This window comes from Lichenostomus cassidix, chromosome 1 (genome assembly GCF_008360975.1).
Source record: "Lichenostomus cassidix isolate B80296 chromosome 1, HeHo_3.0, whole genome shotgun sequence".
Taxonomy (NCBI): domain Eukaryota; kingdom Metazoa; phylum Chordata; class Aves; order Passeriformes; family Meliphagidae; genus Lichenostomus; species Lichenostomus cassidix.
The window spans coordinates 100,786,984-100,805,208 of NC_139479.1; the positions used below are offsets into that span (position 1 = coordinate 100,786,984).

General features: G+C 45.0%; 1 long non-coding RNA gene and 2 pseudogenes across 1 annotated transcript; 2 read left to right on the forward strand and 1 right to left on the reverse strand.

Moving 5' to 3' along the window:
* Positions 1-387: 387 nt before the first annotated feature.
* LOC146445462 (uncharacterized) lies at positions 388-1,601 on the reverse strand (annotated as a pseudogene).
* Positions 1,602-7,450: 5,849 nt separating this feature from the next.
* LOC146445463 (uncharacterized) lies at positions 7,451-9,269 on the forward strand (annotated as a pseudogene).
* A 286-nt stretch (positions 9,270-9,555) lies between these two features.
* On the forward strand, positions 9,556-9,936 carry LOC146445464 (uncharacterized). Its single transcript, XR_014851941.1, has 2 exons — positions 9,556-9,644; positions 9,760-9,936. It is a non-coding gene; the product is annotated as an uncharacterized LOC146445464 (long non-coding RNA).
* The last annotated feature ends 8,289 nt before the right edge of the window (positions 9,937-18,225 follow it).

The window sequence follows — 18,225 nt, forward strand, 5'->3', positions numbered from 1 at the left end:
CCTGATGGATTCCCTCGCTTCCGGGGTCAATGTCCTTGCGGAGGTCAGGTCGCGATCTCCACACAGGAGCGAAAACAGTGGGACCAAGTCTTCCGAGGAGACACCGATCAGGGGCCGAATCCAATTGATGGCACCGCACAGCTGGTGCATTTCCTGCAGGTTAGATGGATTATCAATAATTTTGATCGGTAAGGGTGTTATAGTTCGCTCCTCTATCTTCGCTCCAAGGTATCTCCACGGCGCTGTCACCTGTACTTTGGAGGGTTGGATTTCAAACCCTTCACTCTCTAAGGCCCCCACAACCCTAGAGAGCGTGGTCCGTAAGATGGATTCAGTTGGGGAACAGACTAATACATCGTCCATGTAGCGGACGATGATTGACTCACCTGCAACCTCTCTCACTGGTGTGAGAATGCTGTCCACATACCACTGGCAAATGGTGGGGGAGTTCTTCATCCCTTGTGGGAGCACTCACCAGTGGTAGCGGCGCATTGGGCGTTCCCGGTTGGTAGAGGGAACTGAAAAAGCAAACCTGAGCGCATTGTCTGGGTGTAGGGGGATCTGGAAGAAGCAGTCTTTAATGTCCACCACTGCAATCTTCCAGTCCCGCGGGAGCATTGAAGGCGATGGCAACCCGGGTTGAAGAGACCCCATGTCCTCAATGACTTCATTAATTTTTTGGAGGTCATGGAGGAGCCTCCATTTGGTCCCTCCCACCTTCTGGATAATGAAGACAGGGGAGTTCCATGGACTGGTTGAGGGCACGATGTGCCCCTTCGCCAGTTGCTCCTCCACAAGCTCTTCGAGTGCTCTTAATTTATGAATAGGTAAAGGCCACTGGTTGACCCAGACAGGTGTATCGGTCAGCCAATTGAGTGGCTGGGTTGGGCGCTCACCAGTGACCCCAATCAAAAATCCCTAATCAGTGCCAATTCGACCCGGGCACCCCATTGGCACATGGCATCTCTCCCCCATAGGTTGAATCCCGAGTTAATGATGAAGGGTCGCACGGTGGCAATGTGACCTTCGGGGCCTTCAATTGCAATTGGATGGGTGCTCCTCTCCGCGGGAGTGTATCCTCCTACACCACGAAGTGACTGAGCCACAGGCTCCTTTGCCCATGCCGACGGCCAACTCGAGGATGAGATGACCGTGACATCTGCACCAGTGTCTAACATGCCGGAAAGGGAGATGTTGTCCCCTTTCCGGGAGAGACCACACGTGAGCATTGGCCGGTTCTTACCAACTGTCTCGGACCAGGCGATCAGTGCTTTTTCCGTGAGGATGGCTTGGAACGGGAAAACCTTGATCCTCGCCACGACCTGATTCCTAGAGAAGACAAGAGGGGGGTCGGCAACCTGAACCTGGATAGGAAAGAACCCCTCTGCATCCACTCTGACCAAGGAAGGGATGATGGAGAAACCCTCGGGTCCGTTGTCTGCATCTGCAAGAGTGAGAACAAAGGTGTCAGTGAAGTCGCATCTCACTTTCAAAACGAAAGGGTCATGTCCGGGTATTTTCGTGTCATCATCGACCCACGCGTGATGGAATTCAGCGGGGTCGAGGCCGGCCGGTTGCTGTTGGCAGCGCGAGGCCGGCATCTCGCGCTGCGACTTCAGTTTCCCTGGCCAGCAGGGAAGGGAGGTGGAAGGGAGGTAGGGTTGGCTAGGGACACGGGGGAAGGGCGCTGGGCGCAGGCTGGGGCAGGAGAACGGGAGAACTTAGAAATTTCTTCGAGGGGCGTCGGGCAATCTGCGGCGAAGTGTCCACGCTTCCCACACCTGTTGCAGGTCGCATAGGTATTGCGGATGGCAAGTGCCTGGCTTGTGTTAACATTCAAGGCCTTGACGGCGGCCAGCTGCTGGCAGGCACTAACCATTTGGGCAATGGTCGGCGCGGTTTGTGGGGAAGGGAGAGGATGATCTCTTTGGAGATCGTGTTAGCTCTGGTAATTGCCCCATCAACGAGCAGCTGTTCATGGATCGTGTGATCCGGAACCTGCCGATCAATGGCCTGTTTGAGTTTGTCAATGAAGCTGCGGAAAGCCTCGTCGGGGCCTTGAAAATTTCTAAGTAGGGGACAGTAGGGGCATCCGCCAGAGGGATACCAAGCAGGACCCGTTCAGCGGTACCGGCAAGGGATACAAGGAGATCCGTGGGGATCTCCCGGGCTTGTGTTTGGGGCTTGAAGTAGTCCCCTTCACCCAACAACAAATCAAATGTGGGGCCGTTTGGAGTGCCGTAAGAAGGTAGCAGTCGCTCTAGCCCCCTGATCTGTCTTTTCCACTCATCCTCCCATTCCTAGTATTCAATGGGGGAGAGTAGGCAAGACATCACTAATTTGATGTCCGAGGGAACTAGAGGGACGCCCGTTAGTGTGGCGTGAAGGACTGCTTTGAAATAGTTGGAATCCCGACCAAACTCCTTTTGTGTTTTGGCCAGGTCCTTCAGTACGGCTCGATCAAAGGGCTCCCACCGTGGGTGATTGCCCGTCCACGAAACTTGAACTGGTGCCGTGAAGGGAGCCTGGGGGATCTCTGGTTCAGAGTCCAGGTGCTGCACCTTCTCACCCGAACCGGGGGACGCATCCAAGATGGCCTCCTTCCGGCCAGCGGCCGTTGGAGGACCAACAAAGATGCCGTCCTTCCGGTCGGCATGGGAAAGGGGACCCAAGATGGCGTCCTTCCGGTGGGAACCGGAAGGGAAGCCGTGGGAACCAGAGAGTCCCTCCTCCGGGGAGGGGACTGGAGGGGGCGGTACATAGGGAGGGGAAACCGAAGAGGGTTCCGGGGAGGAGTCAAGGAAAAGCTGTGGCTTAGGTGGGAAAGGGGATGTGGGAGGAGTTGGGATAAAGGGGTTGGGCGCAGGGGCGGAGGGTCCAAGGGAAGGGGTGTGCCCGCACATAGATTGACATGGTGCCCTGTGGGAGGGATTAGGAAGGGAATTCGGCGGGAAAGCCGATGAAAAGGCGGGAACTGGAGGATTGTGGGGAGAAGGAATGGGGGTAGAAGAAGTCACGCAGTCGGCGCCATTTTGGTGCCAACCACCGCCCTTATGTGGCTCTTCGGGAAGGTTAAAGGAAACACTGCGGGGATTGCGGGGGACTAATGGGGAAGGCTCAACCAGGAAAGAGGGATCGGGATACGTAGAACTGGGGGTGCTTGGAAGGGTAGCGCTACCTCCCTCCCAAGCCGGGGAAGAAGCGGCCGTGGGGGCGCCGGAGACTAGGCAAGTACTCCGAGTCCTCAGACTTTCTGAGCCGCCACGGTCGCCTCTTGAAGGACTGGGATTAGGATTAGTGAGGGAGCGGGTAGAGGGGGAAGGACTAGCAGGGAGTCCTGAACTCTTAGGATAGGGGCGGAGCGCATGAAAAATTTGGCTTAAAATGCCAAAAAATGGGTCTACGCGCTTGTCTCTTTGAGATTGGAGTTGATGCATCCGAGCGCGGACCCGACACCAAAAATTGATGGAAGCGACATCCTGGGGGGTGACATCAGGGATTTCGAGAAAAATAAATTTAACAAAACGTCTCAAGAGTTGGGAGGGAAACGAAAACTTGGCTACTTTAAGGGTGGTTTTAATAGAAACATAAAATTCCCGCTGGTTCTTTGTCAAATCAACTCCCATTTTTCCCCAAATGGTAAGTTAAAAAACAAAGCTCTCACCCAACTGCAACGAATGAAAAACAAAACAAAAAGGGGGTAAGCTAGGGGACCCCTTCCCCTACCAACAAATAGCGCTGCAGATGCTTCCCGGGGCTCTTGAAGGCAGGTGGTGCTGGTGAGGAGCACCTCTCAAACGAGAGTGCTGCGACTCACCAGTGTGGCGAAGCCAACGGACTTCCACTCTTTTCCTCCAAAGGGCGAAAGCAGGTCCGGAGGGGGACGTTGGGCGCCACTTGTAGTTGTAAGTCCAGCACATGCTTCTCGCCTTACCTTGCGTGGGCTTTCGGGGCTCTGGCTGGTCACTGGGACCGCGCCAGGACCCGGGCTTTCGGCCCACCCCGTTCTTCTGCTCTGCACGGCAGGCAGCTGCTGTCATCCTCAGGGTCGCCTGATGGGGCAGAAGGACCCTGTGGCAGAGGCCGGTACCTTCTGCGCAAGAAGGCGGTGGAGTCGCTGGCAGCCCCCCGAGATAAAGAGAGTCCACAGCAGGTTGGAAGTCCTCGAAGCACTGTTTATTGAGTGGTGCAAGGCAGAGATGCGTCGAGGGACTCCCAGGTGGGGCGGACCACAGAGATGCCGGGTGCTGAGCACTACGGGTCTCATGTTGTGGATCCACACCATGAGGGGAACAAAGGAACACGGGGTTTTAAGGGAACAAACGGGGTCTCCGGGGGCGGGATAGCAGGGGCGGAGCCAACGGGCTCCGGAACAGTCATGAGGGACAAGCGGGGGAGCAAATGAAGAACAACCGGGGAGGGGATTACACAGAACCAATGAGGGGAGCACCGCAACAGAAGCTTCCAGCAAGGGGAGGCAACAGGAGAGGGAACAAGGCGGGGAAGCATAACTTTTAACCAATAGACTTAGAACAAACTTTCCAGGGGAGGGAGAGGGCGGTTCATAGCTCGGCCTCCACCGAGTCCCAGGAGATGGCATCCTTGGCGGCCTCTTCATCGATGGAGTAGACAGCATTGACCGCTGGGCCTGGGGACTCGGGATCTGCAGCTTCGGGCTGCCGCACCTCTACAATCCCCCAAGCTTACTTTAGAAGTGGCATCCATACAGAGCCCAGCACAATTTCTGTATGGGAACCCTGAGAGTAACATCTTATGGCACAATTGCCTACATACCATAGAGGAACAAACTAAGGTCAGGCCAGACTTAGAAGAGGCAGAACTGGGGGAGGGTATGAAATTATTTGTAGATTGTTCCTCACGGGTACTTGAGGAGAAGCGCAAATCGGGATATGCGATAGTGGATGGAAGTAAATTAGAAGTACTCCAATCTGGCCCACTAAGCCCAAGTTGGTCGGCTCAGGCATGTGAGCTATATGCAGTTCTAAGGGCTTTACAAATTATAGGAAAAGGAGAGGGAACTATTTATACAGACTCCAAATACGCATTCGGGGTAATACACACATTTGGAAAAATCTGGGAAGAACGGGGCCTTATTACATCACAAGGAAAGAGCCTAGTCCACGAGAGACTCATAAAAGAAATTTTAAAAGCTATTAGGGTACCCTCCAAACTTGCAGTGGTCCATGTCAGGGGACATCAAAAGGGATTGGGAACAGGGGTACGGGGAAACAACCTGGCTGATGAAGAAGCTAAACGAGCAGCATTACTACCCCTCTGGGTAAGGAATCCCTGGGAAAGTTGTTCTACCTGCAGGTATGACTTGGAAGGATTCCCTTGTTATGCTTGCTGGAAGGACTACGGAGTGGATGGTTTAGTTTGCTCCTGTTACAGTCCTGATGGGCAATCAAATTCAGACAAAGATTTTTGTTATATTCACGGGGAAAACAAACCATACATAGATTACCCCTGTACAACCTACCTGCTAAGCTTTACAACAATAGAGCAAGAAAAATTGAGGCAAGTGGGTATAAAACCAAACTCAGAGGGTAAATGGGTTTTGGGAGACGGAAGAGAGATTTTACCTAAGCCTATGGCCTCAAGGGCTCTGAAGAGACTCCATGAAAAGACCCATTGGGGAACACAGGCCCTGGTGGATTAGTTTGCCAATAAATATATGTGCATGGGTATTTACAACTTAGCTAAACAGATAACCATGGGATGTGTTACTTGCCAAAAAGTAAACAGACACCAATTAAGAAAAAGAATCCCTGGGGGCAGAGAATTAGCACATAGACTTTTTTCCCACATCCAGATTGACTTTACTGAATTGCCTTTTGCGGGAAGGTATAAATATTTACTGGTTATAGTAGACTGACATAACGACGAGAGGGAACTCACGGCAGTCTCAATGTGAGATATAGAGTAAGCTCCCTTTTATTTCACCAAACGAGAAACTTATATACTGTTACAGATGTTACTAATTATAGTTACACACGTATGTGCAGTTTGTTCTCACACATTCAGGGATCCTCCTGTTGACTCCCTTATTCTTTCTCATAACACTTCTGACTCCCTATTCTTTCTCATGACATTCTTCCCACAGCTCAGAAACACAGCTGTGGTTCCCAGGTGTTAGTTTCTCATAACAGCTTGTTAGGATTTTTACTGAGGCCTGACTATGCTGAGGCTTTGCTCAGGCCTATTTAGTTAGCATAAGTTTTGCTGGAAAACTGCGTTTTCCAACAGTAGGCCACCTCACTCACTTTGTGGAAGCCTTCCCAACGACAAGAGCCACAGCACAAACAGTTGCAAAAACTTTATTAGAACAAATAATTCCAAGATATGGCCTTATAGAAGTAATAGATTCAGACCGGGGACCACACTTTATATCTAAGATTACAAGAGCTGTATCTGAGGCGCTCGGAATTGCCTGGGAATACCACACCCCTTGGCACCCTCAAAGTTTGGGCAAGGTAGAAAGAATAAATGGAGAAATAAAAAAGCAACTAACTAAATTAATGCCAGAAACAAAAATAAGTTGGACTAAATGTTTACCATTAGCATTATTAAACATTAGAACTCAACCCCGTACAGATATAGGGATTTCCTCATATGAAATGTTATATGGAATGCCATTTAATTTAGAAATGCCTGAAGACCACCCGGCCATATCAGATTTCCATCTACAATCCTATATAACCAGCCTAGAAAACCGAAGGGAAAAACTCCGTAAGAAGGGACTGGTGGTTCAACGACCACCCCTGTGGCTACCTATCCACTCATTCCACCCTGGAGATGAAGTTTTAATAAAATCTTGGAAAGAAACATCTTTAACCCCTCAATGGGAGGGACCATATGTTGTGTTGATTACCACAGAGTCATCGGTCCGGACAGCGGAGAGAGGCTGGACCCACGCTAGCCGAGTGAAGAAGTTCAACAGAGACCTCACCTGGAGAGTGGTGGAACAACCACAGGACTTAAAAATTAGGCTTAAGAAATCCTAGCCTGCCTATGCATGAATCCTATAACTGTATACTTGAGAAACCACGATCTATTGCTTGGAGAATATGTTAATAATTATATTGTTAAGTGCAACATCCATAATTGTAATTGCTATCCTTTTGCTTGCTTTATATGTAAGGTGTGCCAGGAACGATAGTGGGCCCATTGCAAGGGGGGGGAACATCCTAAGGGAATTTGCCGAATGTGTTAGTGATGGGACATATATGCATTTGGGATACACCAAGAACTGTATTATTACCACTCAAATGAACCCGCACCAATGGTGGCAAATATCACCGGCGGGGAGTGCAGAAAAGCCCTGGTCTATTTGCCTTGTGGTGACCTCATGGTTAAACATGTCAACCGGGACAGCTACAAGAAAAGATCCTTTGTCCCTGAGACCCCTGAAAAAAATCCTTGCTGCCGAGAAGAATTCCATCCCTGTGACTTGCTGCAACCAAGCCGACGGGTGAGGCAGAGGGATATATACAGCCAGTGAGGTGAACATACCTGGGACTATGAAAAGATCTGGTATGAGCTGCCCCAAATCGAGAAAGAACCTGAAACACGCACCACTGTATAAGGCTAAAAAGGGGACCAAGGCAGGGTCTAAACAAACTAAAAGAATTCAAAAAGCACTGGGACCCCCATCTTCCTACCACACCTATATCTTGCTTTTAAGCCTAGTATTTACATGTACTACCGCTGATGTGCACCCCCACCAACCTTTTCACTGGACGTTAAGACAATGGGACAGCCAAACCATAATCCAAACCTGACTCGGACCGGGACAAATCAGTTTTAATGCATCCCTTTGTGCTTTAGCTCCTATAGAACCTTGTATGCTTGAAGGTAAAGGTTGGTATTTTTGCCCTAGTGCAAACCCCGGAAAGGGATATTGCAACCACCCAAATTCTTATTACTGTGCTTATTGGGGATGCGAAACTATAGCTTACCCCTGGCTCCCAGACGGAGACAAGCATATTAAAGTTGGGTGGGGACCTTACGGTTGTAATCCACCTGACTATAGTAGCCAGATTGGAAGGAGGGGAGCAGGGCCCAAAGTAACCTGTAAATGGTTATACATAAATATAACACAACCCCAAGATCCTACGTGGCTACTAGGCAAGACCTGGGGTATAAGGTACTGGGAATCAGGAACCGACAGAGGTGGTCTTATCTATATAAAAAAGGAACCTCTCCCCAATGACCCCGAACCAGTGGGACCAAACTGGGTCATAATAGACATGATAAATACTGAAGCAGATGGATTAGACATAGACCGTGAGGAAAGTACCACCATATCCAAAACCGAAATACCCCCAACCCCCTCGGGAGAAATAAGTGAAGAATTATGGAGACTTATGGTAGCCAGCTATAAGGTCCTAAATAAAACACACCCAGAATTAACAGACCACTGCTGGCTATGCTATAACACCAGACTACCCTTCTATGAAGCTATGGGGACAATTGAAAAAGCTAGAAGGGTAAATGGGAGCAACCCTGCTCAATGTCTGTGGAAATCTGGCAAAAGAACAAAATCTGGTATCACATTGGCGCAGGTATCAGGAGAAGGAAGGTGCATAGGAAAAATCCCATCTTATAAAATGCACCTATGTAAAGTAACAATGCAAGCCCAAAAACCAAAAGAGCCGGCAGACTGGCTAATACCAGCTAAAAATGCTAAATGGATATGCGCAAGTGTAGGGGTAACTCCCTATATTCCCTTGAAGGAGTTTAATCAATCAGACTATTGCATACAAGTAGTAATAGTGCCAAGAATCACCTACCACCCAGGTGATTACATATATGACCACCATTCGGTCCCAGGGCACCACCTTGTAAAAAGAGAACCTATTACAGCTATAACTATCGCAACCCTATTAGCATTAGGCACAGCAGGAGCAGGCACAGGTATAGCCTCCCTTGTAAAACAAGACACAGAATTTGCCAATTTGTGAGAAACCGTAGATGAAGATATAGCCAAAATTGAAAGTTCTTTTAGTGCCTTAGAAACATCATTGAGGTCCCTATCTGAAATGGTGCTCCAAAATATGAGAGGATTAGAGCTCCTACTAGCCCAAGAAGGAGGACTGTGCATTGCCCCAAAAGAAGAATGTTGTGTTTATGCAGACCATACAGGTGTTGTTAGAGATGCAATGTCTGAGCTCTGGAAAGAACTGGATAAGCGAAAAAGAGAGAGAGAGAGTCGACAGAGCTGGTATGAAAGCTGGTTCAATGGCTAACGACTCTACTCTCCACACTAGCAGGGCCCCTAGTAGTAATTGTACTAACTTTGACTTTCGGACCATGTATTTTTAACAGGCTGATAGCTATAGTTAAAGGAAGACTGGAAGCGGCGCATTTAATGTTAGTTAGAGCAAAATATGAAAGCATACCTGAATAACAAGAGAGTGAGATGGAAGAAGAGTTCATCTTAAGCCATGAAGCATTAAGGCGATTCTGCGAACAAAATGGAGATACAGAGAGAGGGGAATTGTGATAGAAATCCGCAGAATTGCAGGAGAGAGGAAAGGGGCCCTAACACATCCTGTTAAGGCATCCTGTTTGTCCACAGAACCGAATAGAAAGGGGAGGGAGACCCCCACCCTGCACATCCTGTATCCTGTATTTGTTGGGAGTGGGCTGTTATAGAATCATCGCTTGGGGGGGAAAAAGGGGGGGGGGGCACTGCGAACGTGCAAGAACTTGTTTCCCACGACCACCGAAGGGCAGAATAAGACCACCTAGCAACGCCACGACGCAAGGGGCTGTACCAACTCCGGAAGATATACGTGGTCAGAAAATAGAGACTGCATAAAAAGGGGGGGCTCGGAGTATTTTGGGGCAGTTATCTGCCCAGCGCTGCCTCGCTGATACCCGCTTGCTCTAAATAAATCAAATTATACTTAATTGGACATTGTCTCTGATTGATTATTGAGACCTAATTTATAACAAACTTTACTAGGAAATTCCTGGCTCCCTTTTTTTTCCTAGGGGTCCAACCCCTTCCCTGAGACCCTGTCCCAGTTACCCTGCTAGTAAACTTTTACTAGGAAATTCCTGGCTCCTTTTTTTTTCCTAGGGGTCCAACCCCTCCCTGGGACCCCGTCCCAGTTATCCCGGGGGATCTTTCACTCCTTTTTCCTTACGCTTCGTCTCCTTCCTGGCCGTGTTTCTCACGAAACAGCAGAACCGCAGTATCAGAGACCCCTCACTCGCTTCGCGAGTCTGGTAGCCAGCCTGCGTCTCACACACGCACACAGTCAATCCCCGTGTCCACCCCTTCCCAGAAAATACTCACAATCCGTGTTTTCTGTCAGAATCTTCATGCATGAAAAATTTGTGGGGCTTCCCTGCCGTGGCTTTTTATGGAGCCTTCCCTCTTTCTTCTGCTTTTATTCATCCCTTCTTGTTCACGGGATTCCAACCTGCTACCTGCTGGTTCCCGCTGGAAGAAACAGAGCAGGCTGCCGAACTCGGCGGGGTTACCCTCCCCCGCTCTGAGTGTCCCAGGGTCTCGGAGGCGAGGTGTCGATCCCAGACGAGCCCCCAGTTGTGAAAAACAAGGTTCACTTTCCTGTTAGGATTAAAAAGGTTTAATAAAAGATAATAGGAGACAGATAAAAGCAAAAGGTCAGTGCTGGGTGCTTTGGCATTCAGCCAAAAAAGCACACCTGGTATGGACAGAGACACCCTTTACATACTTTTCAGCCTATTGCATATTCATAAACAGTTATATATATTCATATTTTTCTCCAAACTATTTTGCATGTTCTGGGAACTGATCCGCCTCCTCGGAGCATGCACAGTCATCTTTCATTGATTCTGTTATCGCTCCCAGATTGTGGTTCCTGCAGGTGACAGGTGCTGATAGTTGGAATGTCAGAGGCAGGGTCCATTCGTGGGATGTTATCCAGTTCAAGCAGACAGTTCAAGCATTCTAATAAAACTATAAAAGCCATTTTACTGCTATTAAACTCAGCTAGTACTAGAAAGAAAGACCTTAGTCATCATTACACAGCAATTTTTCACAAGCAGGCTACCTCTGTAAGAAAAGAATTAAAACAATACACATAGTATCCATTGCAATATTTGCGAAAAGCCAACATTATGACATGTATTTATCACAATGGGTAGTCTTTGAATTCTGTGAGGCTCAACCTACTCCATCAAACCATATGATCATACACATGAGGCTGAAGAATGCAGCATCCCACACATTCTGTGGAGTTTTCAAGATGTTCAGTAATTGGAAATAGAGCTATTAAAAAATTATCAGACTTGTGAACAATCTGGTATGTTGTGAGTAGAACAGGATGAGATGCACCAAAAAGATACTAATTTCTGGGTCTTCTAGTATGTTTGCCTCCGCTTAGAAGGTCTTAGTCTTAAAGAGAACCTAATTCACAGTTTTGCTGATGCCATGGCTTAACCCAGTTTGTTCTAAGCAGAAATGAGGTGAAAGCTTAGTGAAAACATACTGATTTTGAGCTGGGTTGAATAAGAAAACATGTTATGAAACAGAACAGCTAAGCTTTCTGCATTGTCTCGGATTGATGTTATGATAATCCTTTATCCCGTATCGTTGGCTTACATGCCCAAGAAAAAAAATGTGTAAAAAAAATGTGTGGTCCTGTCACTTTAACTACACTCAGCCACAGAGAGAAACGTGGGTTGTTTTGAAAACTTTTTCCCCAAGCATCGCTTCGGGGGAGGATTCTTCGCTCGGCAGAGACTGCGCGCTGGACCGCGGTCGGAGTGAGCTCTGTTCCGGTTCTTTTTTTTTTATTTTTTCTTTTTCCTCATTTGGAACCCTTTTCTTCAATCTGCTTTGTCACCCGGAGACCCAGGAGGGCCAGAGGACAGCAGAGCTCTCAGGGAGCTCCACCCGGCCCCGGGGTGGGGCGAGGAGGAGAGGGGCTGCGTCTGAGGAAAAGGACTTTTTAATCAGGTTGAATAACTCCTTTTCACCTTGGTTTTCCCCTTCCCCTGTGTCTTGCAGGGCACTCTGCGTGGTTTTGTCAAATGAATAGTTTTTTCTTCACTTCCATCTAAGAGGTTCTGTTGTGGGTGGGGGAGGGGGTGTTGGGGCCCTTCGCTCTCGGAGGAGAGTTTTATCATTAACCCGGGACATGCATAATATCTGTACTTTTGACCTTCCTGAGAAAATGATATATTCACATTTGTTAGTTCTGCTTTTTTGTCAGCTTGACAAATGCCAAATGTTTTTACTGAAAAATAGCTTTTGCAGTATTGAAAATTTTAATGGTTGTGGTAATGGAGAAAATTTCCCTCTTTTGACTTTATTTAAAAAGTTGTATTTGATATTAGTGGGCAAAATGAAACTGCAGTTCTTTCTATCCCCTTTCAGTCCTCTACTGTTTATTATTCTGCACATTGTTATGGGTTTTTTATTTCCTCAGTTGGAGACATGAGGATTTAGAAAAACAGGCTTCAAACAAAGAAAACACTTGGTTTGGGGAGAAAATATCAGGGAAAACAAATTTTAAAAAGTTTTTTTAAAGCTTTGAGTGAAATTATTGTGGAAAAAATCTTGGGAAGCTGTGGCTAGCACAGGTCTTTCCCATGAGAACATTCTCCTGTGTTTTATAAACAAAGATAAAGTTTGGATGTTATTAAAACAGTGTCTCGAGATTTGGACAGTTCAGGCCTGGCCAATCAGGCCTAGGGGGAGGTTTCTGACTGACCAATCTGGGTGACCTCTGAAAAGTCTATATAAGTTGGAATCAAAATAATAAAGCTCTCTTTTCTATGCCACGCTGAGAATCCAGGTTTTCTTCTCTGCTAGTGGCTCAACAGCGACAGGAAACTATCTATATTTTACTACATCTTTCATATAAATAAATGACCGGACCAGTGCTGTCCGGCCTATGTCCAACTGAACGTCATTGTGAACAATGAAGGGGAATTCAGTATTCTGTGTTGAATTCCACATCAGCAAACTGCACCACTTTTCTCATCCTGGGGAAGAGAAGCAAAACAACTGAGTAAATGAACAAGGCTATGGCTGTTGGATAGGTAGATTATTTTATCCTTCTGGAGCACTGAAGTGATATACAGCAATCTTTTGTTTTGATGCAACAAAAAAAGCCACTTACTTGCTTCTGAAGATCTTGATTATTTCCATTGCAACACTTTCCTAAAGATTAGGTCTATTTATGTTGTGATTTTGTGTGTGTGTGGGGGGGGGGGGTTAGTTTTCAATTTGTTGTTGTTTGTTTTAGTTTTTTTTTAGCTACAACGTAACATTTTGAGTAGAAACCTTTCTGAGTTTTATCGTCTTAGAAATGGGAAGTCAGATCTACTATTCTCTCTATTTTTAGCCAGGTTCCTGAATTATCCAGTGTTTCTATTAAAACTGAAATGAAGGGGCAGTTACTAAGCTTTCTTTTATATACAAGGGTGGTTATAATGTTAAGTGGGTGCTAGTTAAAAATAGAGTAAACAACATTTACAACAACCTTGCTTCAGAACTCACAAATGCTCAGCTTGTGTTCTCCCAAAGTCAGGATTTTTAGAGCTATCTTGGATATTTACGCATTTCAACCCTTAGATTATCAACTTTCCTTTTTTTTTGCTACCTTTTTTTTTTTAATTCTAAAATATCTCACTGGGAAGTTATTAAAGACGCAACAATTGCTTCAGATGTTTTTTCAAATATAATTTTTGAGTCTGTTTGCACTGCATGTGATTTCTCTTTCTGGGTGTCTTTGCTCTCCTTCCCTTTAATGAAAAGATAAAACTAGGAAATAGTTGATAAAGGAAAGACATGCAGTGTTTTGATGAGATTCCAATATAAATGAAAACAGCAGATGTTCATATTTCTACAAAGATTTAAGTAATTTATTTTCCTGTTTGTTATCTGATGTTTCAAAGTTAATCAGTTTTAAAAATTGGCACAAATTTGTGGTCTGTAGGCATTTTCCTTTTGTTGAAACATTCAGCATTCTCTATTTTTCACTTTATTTGTTAGCTAAAGAGACAAAAAATCAGAGGTTACACATGAATACAGATTCCTTTTTCTGCATTTTGGGAGCTTTTTTATTCTGATTTCCCCCCTCTTTTTCATCTTTCTTTGTCTCTCTACGCCTGGTATTCCAGGTTTTAATCAAATCCTTAGTGTTACTTAACTGCAAATTGTATTTAATAGATTTAGGCTTCAGTTAAAAATACTTCTCAGTTATCTGAACTCAGTGACTGGGAGAAGTGCTGCAGTAGAGCTTCTGAGACTGAAGACTAAGAGAAAGCTCCAGGGCTCAACAGCTCTGAAATTGTGCTGCTTAGTGTGGAAAATGGCAGCTTGTTTTCCATTAGCAGAAAAAATGCCTCTGAAATAAAAAAATTCTCTGTTTTGTCTTAAAGCAATTGTGTTTCATTTAAGAGAGTACTTGAGAAAAGTCAGATTGTTACCCTGACTCAATTGCTCACTTTAGATACTTCCAAAAGGCATTTGGAAGAAATTTGTGTCTGGGAGGGAAAGTAGGGATGAAGAAATAATTTTTTTCCTTTCCCAGATCTGCTTTGCATCCTCATCCTTCTCATATTAATATTGGTTCCATCTGTGGTCAGCTACTGCATTTTTGGATGGAGGACTGTGCCAAAGTTTATGGAACAAAATGATGGATCACTGACTTAGAATGTCCAGTTTATGATAAGAATTTGTGCTACGTCTTTGGACAAAATATTTTTGACAGAAACACAGCCTGGACAGTTTCCAAGAATGGCAGATGCTCTGTTCTGGTAGCAATGCATCTTGCAGTAAAGGGGAAGCACCAAGGTCAGTTACTGCACGTTTACCACCACCACAAAACACCTGAGCATTACAGCTCCCCCTGCCTGACCCTGCAGCACTTTTTAACTGTGCTCCTGCCCCACATCCCCATCAGATTTGCCTGGATTGGTCCAAAGATTTCAATGAGTTGGGCAGCAAAAAAAAAAAAGAAACAAAAGAAGTGAGAGGGAACATAAGAGCTCAATTTAGTGTAAAATGGAAGGTGCAACGAAGAAAGATTACCTGATAATTATCACTCATTGAGCTCTCGTTTGCTAGTGCTGTTGAAGGAGCAAGAACACTTTTGTTATGACTCCTTAATTTCTGAAACCTAACTTTCCTGCCAATGTAGATGTTCTCCCACATTGGGTATACACTTAGAGTGGGATAATTTCAGCAAAAAAAGGTTCAGCCATTTCAGTGGAATGAGATAAGGGAAAAAACACTCACCAACATATTTATAACCCTTTAGTCGCCAAGTTCTAATGCACTTATGTGGTAAAGCAGAGATGCAACATTTAAGATGCAGGTTGGTTTTATGACAAAATGTAATAAAATTTGCTTTTTGCTACTTCTTAAAAAAATGTTCCTCCACTTTGGATAAATTATATGGCTTTGCAAAAATATTGCTTTGCCCATGTTCTGCAGAGACTAGTGTACATATGGTAAGTAAATGCATTAGAATTCATATGCAGAGGTCTTTTTCTATACTGTGCATGGTGGGTCTGAAAATATCTTAGTTACTTTTCCTTATTCCCAAAGCTGTGGAGAGACTGTGATTCTCCCCAATCGAGCCCGGAGGCACTTCAGAGACAAAGTCAGAGAAGTGGGTATTTGCTTTATTTGGTGCACTGGGTGTGGGGAGTTCACTCCACAAACACACACACCTCAGTACCTCCAAAGACACAGTGTTATAGGTAAAATTCATACATATTCATCACATTCCCCAGGATAGGAGTGGTTATACAAATTATTTCTCATAAGTCATTAATATTATTAGCAATTTCTTGTGCTGGCTTCAAACAGATTCCTCTTGCCCCGCTTTATCTTGGTAAGATTAGGGAATCCACAAGGCTAGAACTGTTATCAGCCTTCAGCCTTGGATGGGCGCTGTGCTGGTGGAGGGGCAAAAGATCAAAGAAATAAGGATGGTTGAAGTCTAAATAGGTTTGGGTTATCTATTTGACCACTCCTTTCTCAACTAAACACAGAAATAGAAAGCAAGGAGAATTCTTTTCTCTTCTCTTTCTCTCTTTCTCGTTTTCTCTTTCTCTTTCTCTTTCTCTTTCTCTTTCTCTTTCTCTTTCTCTTTCTCTTTCTCTTTCTCTTTCTCTTTCTCTTTCTCTTTCTCTTTCTCTTCTTTCTCTTTTTTTCTCTTTTTTTCCTTTCTTTTTTCTTTTTCTTTTCTTTTTTTCCTTTCCTTTCTTTTTTTCCACCCTCTTTCATAGGGATGCAAAAGATATAGCATTTTTATAGACACAGGGACAATTATTTGAATAGGTTAGAACAAGAAACTGTAATATATTGGAGGAAAGAGCAGGTTTGTGCAGGCTACGTTTGAAAAAATGTGGGAATTGGGAAAAGAAGCTGATAATAAGTTAGTTTGCTGTGTGAATGGAATATTGGAGGACACTACGATGATACAGAGAAATTGAATTTGAATGTAAATTTCAGGGCAGTAGAAAGAGCATTTTGAGAAAAGGAATTTAAAGCCTTTAGGGAGAAGCTGAGAATTGGAATAAATTTTTTAAGAAAGACTCAGATTCAAATTCCAAAAAAGAAAATGACTCATGATATTGAGGACAAAATAAGGGACTGGATGGCTACAGAGAGGGAACAGGTAGAATTCAAGTACAGACAATTTGGGGATGGGGAGCAAGTGCAGTAGGTGTTTTGTGCATGGCAGTATGGGTTATCCCCAGTCTGGGAAGGTGAGGCTGTTGGCTTTTGCTGGTTTTAGAAATATGAGCTAGACACAGTTAGAGGGATAAAAGTGTTTTACTTTGGTATTTTAATAGGATCCTAGGTGCACAGCTCTTCAAGGTGCAACAGGCTGAGATGCCCACAGTATAACATATACAATTTTTATAGACCTTGCAAATTAGCATATCTGTCTAGGATCCCTCAATAAGAAGCTTATGAAATGAAGTAATGTCCCCCTACTCTATAGAATTCCCCCCAGGTGAAGCTTGAGCCCAGTTTACTAAATATCTTCCAGAGAGAAAGTTTCAACCAAGGTTGCAACCTTGAGTTTTGGAATAGCATAGGGCTCACTGGCCTCCTACTGGGGATGTTTGGTCTTCCTGCCTTTTGAACCCCAAAACAAAGCTAGAATATCAAAAATTATAAGCATGTAGGGTATAGAGAACACAGAGGAAATAAAAAAGGTATAAAAATATATAAAAGGGCATATAAAAATATGAAAGGGTATATTAAAAAGCAAAAGTAAAAATCATCAGGCATCAAGGGGAGAAAAAGAAGCTAGGGAGGACAAGTTGTGTTTATGTGAACCACCCAGACGTATTTGCTGATCTTGTTTATGGAACTGTGAAAAGTGGTACTATTATTTGTTAACTAAGGGAGAGATTTTCCATTCCTGCTTCCATGTAATTTCTCCCCACCCTTGCAACAGATATCTTGGATTTTTTAGGTGCTTGTATAGGCAAAATATGTAAAAGAGGGCTGTCAGTGTTTTGTCATGCTGAGAAATACCCTGGGCCAGCCTGGTGACTATGATAAGTGGTTGTTTCTTAATTCTGTGCACTATTAAAATTTTATATTCTATTTCCCCAATGCGGAAATGGAAGTAATGCAGCCACTGATTTAGTAAGGTATTATTAAATTTGCAAGTGTATTATCCATGAAGTTGGTTTTCACAATTCTGGGAAAAATAGCATTCATTTCCTCCCCAGTGTTGGATTTATGTTTTCCTTACCTATTTTCATTGGACTCAATAAATAAGAGCAAATCTAGGAAACTAGCTGTATCTACCTTGCTTGGCTTTTGATGGAAAAGATGGAGTGCCCTGTCTTGGTTTGAAAGACAGGTGTCTGCCAAGAGAGGTTGAACCTTCCCCTAGAGCAGAGGATGTGATTTTCTTCCCCTCCTCCCTCCGAATTATTTAATTTTGTAAATCAAGGGCTTTCAGGCAAAGGTATGGGAAAAAGGAGTATCAGTTCTTTACTAGTATCTATAAACAAACAATAACAATAATAGCAACCCACAACTAGAACCAGAAAAACCAAACAGCAGATAACGTGAGCTGCTGAACCTTTTCCCGTGTGGTGTAATCACGGTTGCAAGCAGCAGGGGCGCTGTTGAGCTCCCGGCCGGGCAGGGCAGGTGCGATGACTCCCGAGCGGCTGCAGGTGGCGCTGTGGCGCAGGGTCAGGTCACCGTTCGGCAAC